The sequence below is a fragment of the Manis pentadactyla genome, chromosome 13, assembly GCF_030020395.1.
Source record: "Manis pentadactyla isolate mManPen7 chromosome 13, mManPen7.hap1, whole genome shotgun sequence".
Lineage (NCBI taxonomy): Eukaryota > Metazoa > Chordata > Mammalia > Pholidota > Manidae > Manis > Manis pentadactyla.
In genome coordinates this window covers 93,634,993-93,643,066 of record NC_080031.1, presented here as the reverse complement: position 1 = coordinate 93,643,066, position 8,074 = coordinate 93,634,993, and positions in this window count along the sequence as shown.

Sequence of the window (8,074 nt, the reverse complement as noted above, 5' to 3'; positions counted from 1 at the left end):
AAAAGGATCTACAGGAATGAAACAATATTAAGAGAACTGTGAGACCAATCCAAAAGGAACAATATCCGTATTATAGGGGTACCAGAAGAAGAAGACAGAGGAAAAGGGATGGAAACTATCTTGGAAGAAATAATTGCTGAAAACTTCCCCAAAATGGGGGAGGAAATAATTGAACAGACCACGGAAATACACAGAACCCCCAACAGAAAGGATCCAAGGAGGACAAAACCAAGACACATAATAATTAAAATGGCAGAGATCAAGGACAAGGAAAGAGTTTTAAAGGCAGCTAGAGAGAAAAAGGTCACCTATAAAGGACAACCCATCAGGCTAACGTCAGACTTCTCAACAGAAACCCTACAGGCCAGAAGAGAATGGCATGATATATTTAATGCAAAGAAATGGAATGGCCTTGAACCAAGGATACTGTATCCAGCATGACTATCATTTAACTATGATGATGGGATTAAATAATTCCCAGATAAACAAAAGCTGAGGGAATTTGCTTCCCACAAACCACCTCTACAGGACATCTTACAGGGACTGCTCTAGATGGGAGCACTCCTACAAAGAGCACAGAACAAAACACCCAACATATGAAGAATGGAGGAGGAGGAATAAGAAGGGAGAGAAGAAAAGAATCTACAGACACTGTATATAACAGCTCAATAAGCGAGCTAATTTAGGCAGTAAGATACTAAAGAGGCTAACCTCGAACCTTTGGTAACCACGAATTTAAAGCCTGCAATGGCAATAAGTACATATCTTTCAATAGTCACCCTAAATGTTAATGGACTGAATGCACCAATCAAAAGACACAGAGTAATAGAATGGATAAAAAAGCAAGACCCATCTATATGCTGCTTACAAGAAACTCACCTCAAACCCAAAGACATGTACAGACTAAAAGTCAAGTGATAGAAAAACATATTTCAGGCAAACAACAGCGAGAAGACAGCAGGGGTTGCTGTACTAATATCAGAGAAAATAGATTTCAAAACAAAGAAAGTAACAAGAGATAAAGAAGGACACTACATAATGATAAAGGGCTCAGTCCAACAAGAGGATACAACATTCTAAATATATATATGCACCCAACACAGGAGCACCAGCATATGTGAAACAAATACTAACAGAACTAAAGGGGGAAATAGACTGTAATTCATTCATTCTAGGAGACTTCAACACACCACTCACCCCAAAGGATAGATCCACCAGGCAGAAAATAAGTAAGGACACGGAAGCACTGAACAACACAGTAGAGCAGATGGACCTAATAGATATCTATAGAACTCTACATCCAAAAGCAACAGGATATACATTCTTCTCAAGTGCACATGGAACATTCTCCAGAATAGACCACATACTAGGCCACAAAAAGAGCCTCAGAAAATTCCAAAAGATTGAAATCCTACCAACCAACTTTTCAGACCACAAAGGCATAAAACTAGAAATAAACTGTACAAAGAAAGCAAAGAGGCTCACAAACACATGGAGGCTTAACAACACGCTCCTAAATAATCAATGGATCAATGACCAAATCAAAATGGAGATCCAGCAATATATGGAAACAAATGACAACAACAACACTAAGCCCCAACTTCTCTGGGACACAGCAAAAGCAGTCTTAAGAGGAAAGTATATAGCACTCCAAGCATATTTAAAAAAGGAAGAGCAATCCCAAATGAATGGTCTAATGTCACAATTATCGAAATTGGAAAAAGAAGAACAGATGAGGCCTAAGGTCAGCAGAAGGAGGGACATAATAAAGATCAGAGAAGAAATAAATAAAATTGAGAAGAATAAAACAATAGCAAAAATCAATGAAACCAAGAGCTGGTTCTTCGAGAAAATAAACAAAATAGATAAGCCTCTAGCCAGACTTATTAAGAGGAAAAGAGAGTCAACACGAATCAACAGTATCAGAAACGAGAAAGGAAAAATCACGACGGACCCCACAGAAATACAAAGAATTATTAGAGACTACTATGAAAACCTATACGCCAACAAGCTGGGAAACCTAGCAGAAATGGACAACTTCCTAGAAAACTACAACCTTGCAAGACTGACCCAGAGAGAAACAGAAAATCTAAACAGACCAATTACCAGCAATGAAATTGAAGTGGTAATCAAAAAAATACCAAAGAACAAAACCCCCGGGCCAGATGGATTTATCTCGGAATTTTATCAGACATACAGGGAAGACATAGTACCCATTCTCCTTAAAGTTTTCCAAAAAATAGAGGAGGAGGGGATACTCCCAAACTCATTCTATGAAGCTAACATCACCCTAATACCAAAACCAGGCAAAGACCCCACCAAAAAAGAAAACTACAGACCAATATCCCTGATGAACATAGATGCAAAAATACTCAACAAAATATTAGCAAACCGAATTCAAAAATACATCAAAAGGACCATGACCAAGTGGGATTCATTCCAGGGATGCAAGGATGGTACAACATTCGAAAGTCCATCAACATCATCCACCACATCAACAAAAAGAAAGACAAAAACCACATGATCATCTCCATAGATGCTGAAAAAGCATCTGACAAAGTTCAACATCCATTCATGATAAAAACTCTCAGCAAAATGGGAATTGAGGGCAAATACCTCAACATAATAAAGGCCATCTATGATCAACCCACAGCCAACATTATATTGAACAGCGAGAAGCTGAAAGCATTTCCTCTGAGATCGGGAACTAGACAGGGATGCCCACTCTCTCCACTGTTATTTAACATAGTACTGGAGGTCCTAGCCATGGCAATCAGACAAAACAAAAAGTACAAGGAATCCAGATTGGTAAAGAAGAAGTTAAACTGTCACTATTTGCAGATGACATGATACTGTACATAAAAAACTCTAAAGACTCCACCCCAAAACTACATGAACTGATATCGGAATACAGCAAAGTTGCAGGATACAAAATCAACACACAGAAATCTGTGGCTTTCCTGTATACTAACAATGAACCAACAGAAAGAGAAATCAGGAAAACAACTCCATTCACAATTGCATCAAAAAAAATAAAATACCTAGGAATAAACCTAACCAAAGAAGTGAAAGACTTATAGTCTGAAAACTACAAGTCACTCTTAAGAGAAATTAAAGGGGACACTAACAGATGGAAACTCATCCCATGCTCGTGGCTAGGAAGAATTAATATCGTCAAAATGGCCGTCCTGCCCAAAGCAATATACAGATTTGATGCAATCCCTATGAAACTACCAGCAACATTCTTCAATGAACTGGAACAAATAATTCAAAAATTCATATGGAAACACCAAAGACCCCGAATAGCCAAAGCAATCCTGAGAAGGAAGAATAAAGTGGGGGGGATCTCAGTCCCAAACTTCAAACTCTATTACAAAGCCATAGTAATCAAGACAATTTGGTACTGGCCCAAGAACAGAGCCACAGACCAATGGAACAGACTAGAGAATCCAGACATTAACCCAGACATATATGGTCAATTAATATTTGATAAAGGAGCCATGGACATACAATGGCGAAATGACAGTCTCTTCAACAGATGGTGCTGGCAAAACTGGACAGCTACATGTAGGAGAATGAAACTGGACCACTGTCTAACCCCAAATACAAAAGTAAACTCAAAATGGATCAAAGACCTGAATGTAAGTCATGAAACCATTAAACTCTTGGAAAAAAACATAGGAAAAAACGTCTTAGACATAAACATGAGTGACCTCTTCTTAAACATATCTCCCCGGGAAAGGAAAACAACAGCAAAAATGAACAAGTGGGACTATATTAAGCTGAAAAGCTTCTGTACAGCAAAAGACACCATCAATAGAACAAAAAGGAACCCTAAAGTATGGGAGAATATATTTGAAAATGACACATCCGATAAAGGCTTGACGTCCAGAATATATAAAGAGCTCACACACCTCAACAAACAAAAAACAAATAACCCAATTAAAAAATGGGCAGAGGAACTGAACAGACAGTTCTCCAAAAAAGAAATACAGATGGCCAACAGACACATGAAAAGATGCTCCACATTGCTAATTATCAGAGAAATGCAAATTAAAACTATAATGAGGTATCACCTCACACCAGTAAGGATGACTGCCATCCAAAAGACAAACAACAACAAATGTTGGCGAGGCTGTGGAGAAAGGGGAACCCTCCTACACTGCTGGTGGGAATGTAAATTAGTTCAACCATTGTGGAAAGCAAGATGGAAGTACATCAAAATGCTCAAAACAGACTTACCATTTGACCCAGGAATTGCACTCCTAGGAATTTACCCTAAGAATGCAGCAATCAAGTTTGAGAAAGACAAATGCACCCCTATGTTTATCGCAGCACTATTTACAATAGCCAAGAATTGGAAGCAACCTAAATGTCCATCGATAGATGAATGGATAAAGAAGATGTGGTACATATACACAATGGAATACTACTCAGCCATAAGAAAAGGGCAAACCCAACCATTTGCAGCAACATGGATGGAACTGGAGGGTATTATGCTTAGTGAAACAAGCCAAGTGGCGAAAGAGAAATACCAAATAATTTCACTCATCTGTGGGGTATAAGAACAAAGGAAAAACTGAAGGAACAAAACAGCAGCAGAACTACAGAACTCAAGAATGGACTAACAGGTACCAAAGGGAAAGGGACTGGGGAGGATGGGTGGGTAGGGAGGGATAAGGGGGGGAATAAGAAGGGGGGTATTAAGATTAGCATGCATGGGGGTGTGGGAGAAAGGGGAGGGCTGTGCAACACAGAGAAGACAAGTAGTGATTCTACTACATTTTGCTATGCTGATGGACAGTGACCATAAAGGGGCTTATAGGGGGGACCTGGTATAGGGGAGAGCCTAGTAAACATAATATTCGTCATGTAAGTGTAGATTAGTGATACCAAAAAAAAAAAAGGCAGTTCCTGTGTGGTGACCTCCAATGAGTTCTACACAAGGGTATAAAGGGCATATAAAAGTGTAGGCAAAGGGCCTGTTTGTGTTTATACAGAGAATCAAAGCCTAATTTGGCTATCCCGAAAATGAACTAAGATACAATATGAAAAAGAACTTCCAACATCAGCACTCTCTGGAAGACTCATGCCAGAAGATGATCATCAAAAACTCCAACAAAGATCCACGCACTGCTACAGCTGTAGATGCACTCATCCCACCAGTTCCTGGACTTGCCATGGGAATGAGGAAGGAGATATCTAAGCTGGCCTGTGCATACAGTAAAACAACAAATTTGACTGGATCTATACTGTTGGAACTCAACCAAGAATTAGGAGAAGTGCAAATTGTAGTGCCCCAAAATCTTACAACTAAAGACTATTTACTGTTAAAAGAATATATGGGATATGAACATTCCCCAGGAATGGGTTGTTTTAATTTGTTTGATTCCTCTCAGACTGTTCAAGTTCAGTTGGACAATATCCACCATATCACAGATAAGTTTTCACAAATGCCTAAGGTGCCTAACTGGTTTTCTTGGTTTCACTGGAGATGGCTGGTAATTACAGGTATGCTTTGGTTATGTAACTGTACTCCTATTATGTTAATGTGTGTGCACAATTTAAGTAGTAGCTTAAAACCTATACATGCTGAAGTTACTCTACAAGAAGATATGTCAAAGAAATAATCAATCTTCCCAGGTTTTCTTCCGCCTGCTACTTCTATAGCTTTTCTTCTTCCTTCCTAATTACAACCCTTAAATAGAATTCGTGCCTCATACCAAATTTACCGAGTATCATAATTCTTCCAAGTAGTAAAGATACCTCAAGACAAATGCTGGGCATGGAAGCCACAGGGCATAAATCTGCAAAGAAGTAAAAAACTAACCTTTTCAAACAATATTGCTTCTCTCTCACTTACCAACTTCACATTTCCCTGTATGGCCCCGGAAGATGACTGGTTAGCCAGAGACGGGTAAGATTCCTCAAGAGAGGAACAACCTAAGACAGGCACAGTCACAGGGGGGCCATCAGGTGAGAAATTGGGGATCAACAGAGGAGAGGCTTAGAACCTCACCCCCCCTGTTCTGAGAGAAATCTTCTGCATACGTGGATGTTTTATTGCCCTGGTCTAGCTTGGATTAACACATAGTCTACAGGCACACACCTGATCATCTACATTTGCTCTCTTACAACACTAAACTATGTTTTCTACCTTTATCTTGTATCTACCTACCACTTCAGCATTTTATTAAAAATAATAATAATTAAGAGAGAAATGTGGTATCCACATATAAATCAAGTATAAACATCAAATGAGTATTCATATTTGAACTGTTTATAGTTCATAATGCATGAGCAAAACTGAAAGTTTCTGTGATGACTGCCCTTGTACTGTTCACCATGTAACTTATTCACTATGTAAGAATTTGTTCTCCATGTAAAAAAAAAAAAATCGTATATCAGGAGTTGTAACCAGAATATATAAATAACTCTCACATAAGACTAATGACCCAATTTGAAAATGGGCAAACAATGGATATTTTGCTTAAGAAGACAGACAATGATCACACAAAAGGTGTTTGCCATCAGTAGTCAGTAGAGAATTGCAAATTACAACCAAAATGAAATACTACTTTATAGTTACTAGAATGGTTACAACTTAAAAGTATGTAAGTGTGTGTGTGTGTGTGTGTGTGTGCGTGTGACTGACAATATTGTCAAGGCTGTGATAAAACTGGAAGCTTCATATATAGCTAATTTCTGGAAGGAATGTAAAATGGTACAGCCATTCCTAGACGTCTACCCAAAGGAAAAAGCATGTTCACACATAGACTTCTGTGCAAATGTTCAGAGCAATCCTATTCCTAACAGCTCCAAAAAGGAAACCTAAATGTGTATTAGTTGGTGAATGGAAGAACAAAATGTGGCAATCCTTACAACAGGATACTGTTCACCAATAAAAAGGAACAAACTGTGGCGCACTACAACTTGGCTGAACATCAGAATCTTTAAGCCAGGTGACAAAAGCCAGATGCAAAAAGTATATATTATCTGATTCCATTCCTAGGAAACACTCAGAATAGCAAATCTACGGAGACAGTATATCAGAGGTGGCCTAGGAGGGGACAGAGCAGGAACTTGGCAAATGGGAACTTTTTGGGGTGATAGAACTGTTATAAAACTCAATAGGAGTGATGGTTGCACAGCTCTAAATATCTGTTAAAAGGTATTAAATCATACACCTAAAATGTGTGTCAATTATACCTCAATAAAGTTTTTTAAAAACCCACAAAAATGATGAGAATCCTGTTTTCTTTTACACTTTAGGCAAAAATTCTGGTGAAACTCTGAGGGAAGTCTTTTTTTTTTTAATTCCTTTATTCATTCACCACACATTTATAGAGTAATGACCATGTCTGCCAAATGGCTTTGACTTCACCACCACACTAGGTTTAAATATCTGATTATTGGGCCTTTTCCTGTATCCCTAGGAATTTGGCAGTGACCAGACTATTAATCCATGGGCTTGTGAATCAGGCACAAAACAGGGTTGGAACTGACAGAGTGGGAGAGTTCAAGGAATCGGAGCCTCAGGTTGCTTGGACAGTTGAGATACTGTTCCAGCAGGCTGGCAAACGTGGAGAAATAGCGCTCCAGTGCTTCCAGGGAAGCCAAGCCAAGCAGCCTTGCTCACAAACAGTAGGTGCTCTGCACCCCAACACCAGCTCTGAGATAAAAACTCTAAACCCACCGTATTCCCTAACCGAATTCTCCTAACATTAAGCAGGCCCATTAGTATACACTAAGGTCATAAAAGTTAAATGGATTTGTCCAAGCTCTGTGAATGATCAAATTTTGTACATTTGATTGCATGAAAAGGCACTTTGCTTGTCTTGAATTTCTTGTTATTGTAATGCTATTTTTCAATAAGGTAACATTAAAAATTAAGGCTATAAACCTAACAAAGAAATAGAACATATAAAATCTTGTAGGCAAGGAGGGAAAACTGAGTTTTCTTCAATCAAGCCCCAAGTATGTCTAAGAAATATATTATTTTTCTTAAAAGACAAAAGAACTGGAATGTCAAGGCATCTACATTTAAATGTTACATTCTTTTTAGCTGGCACAG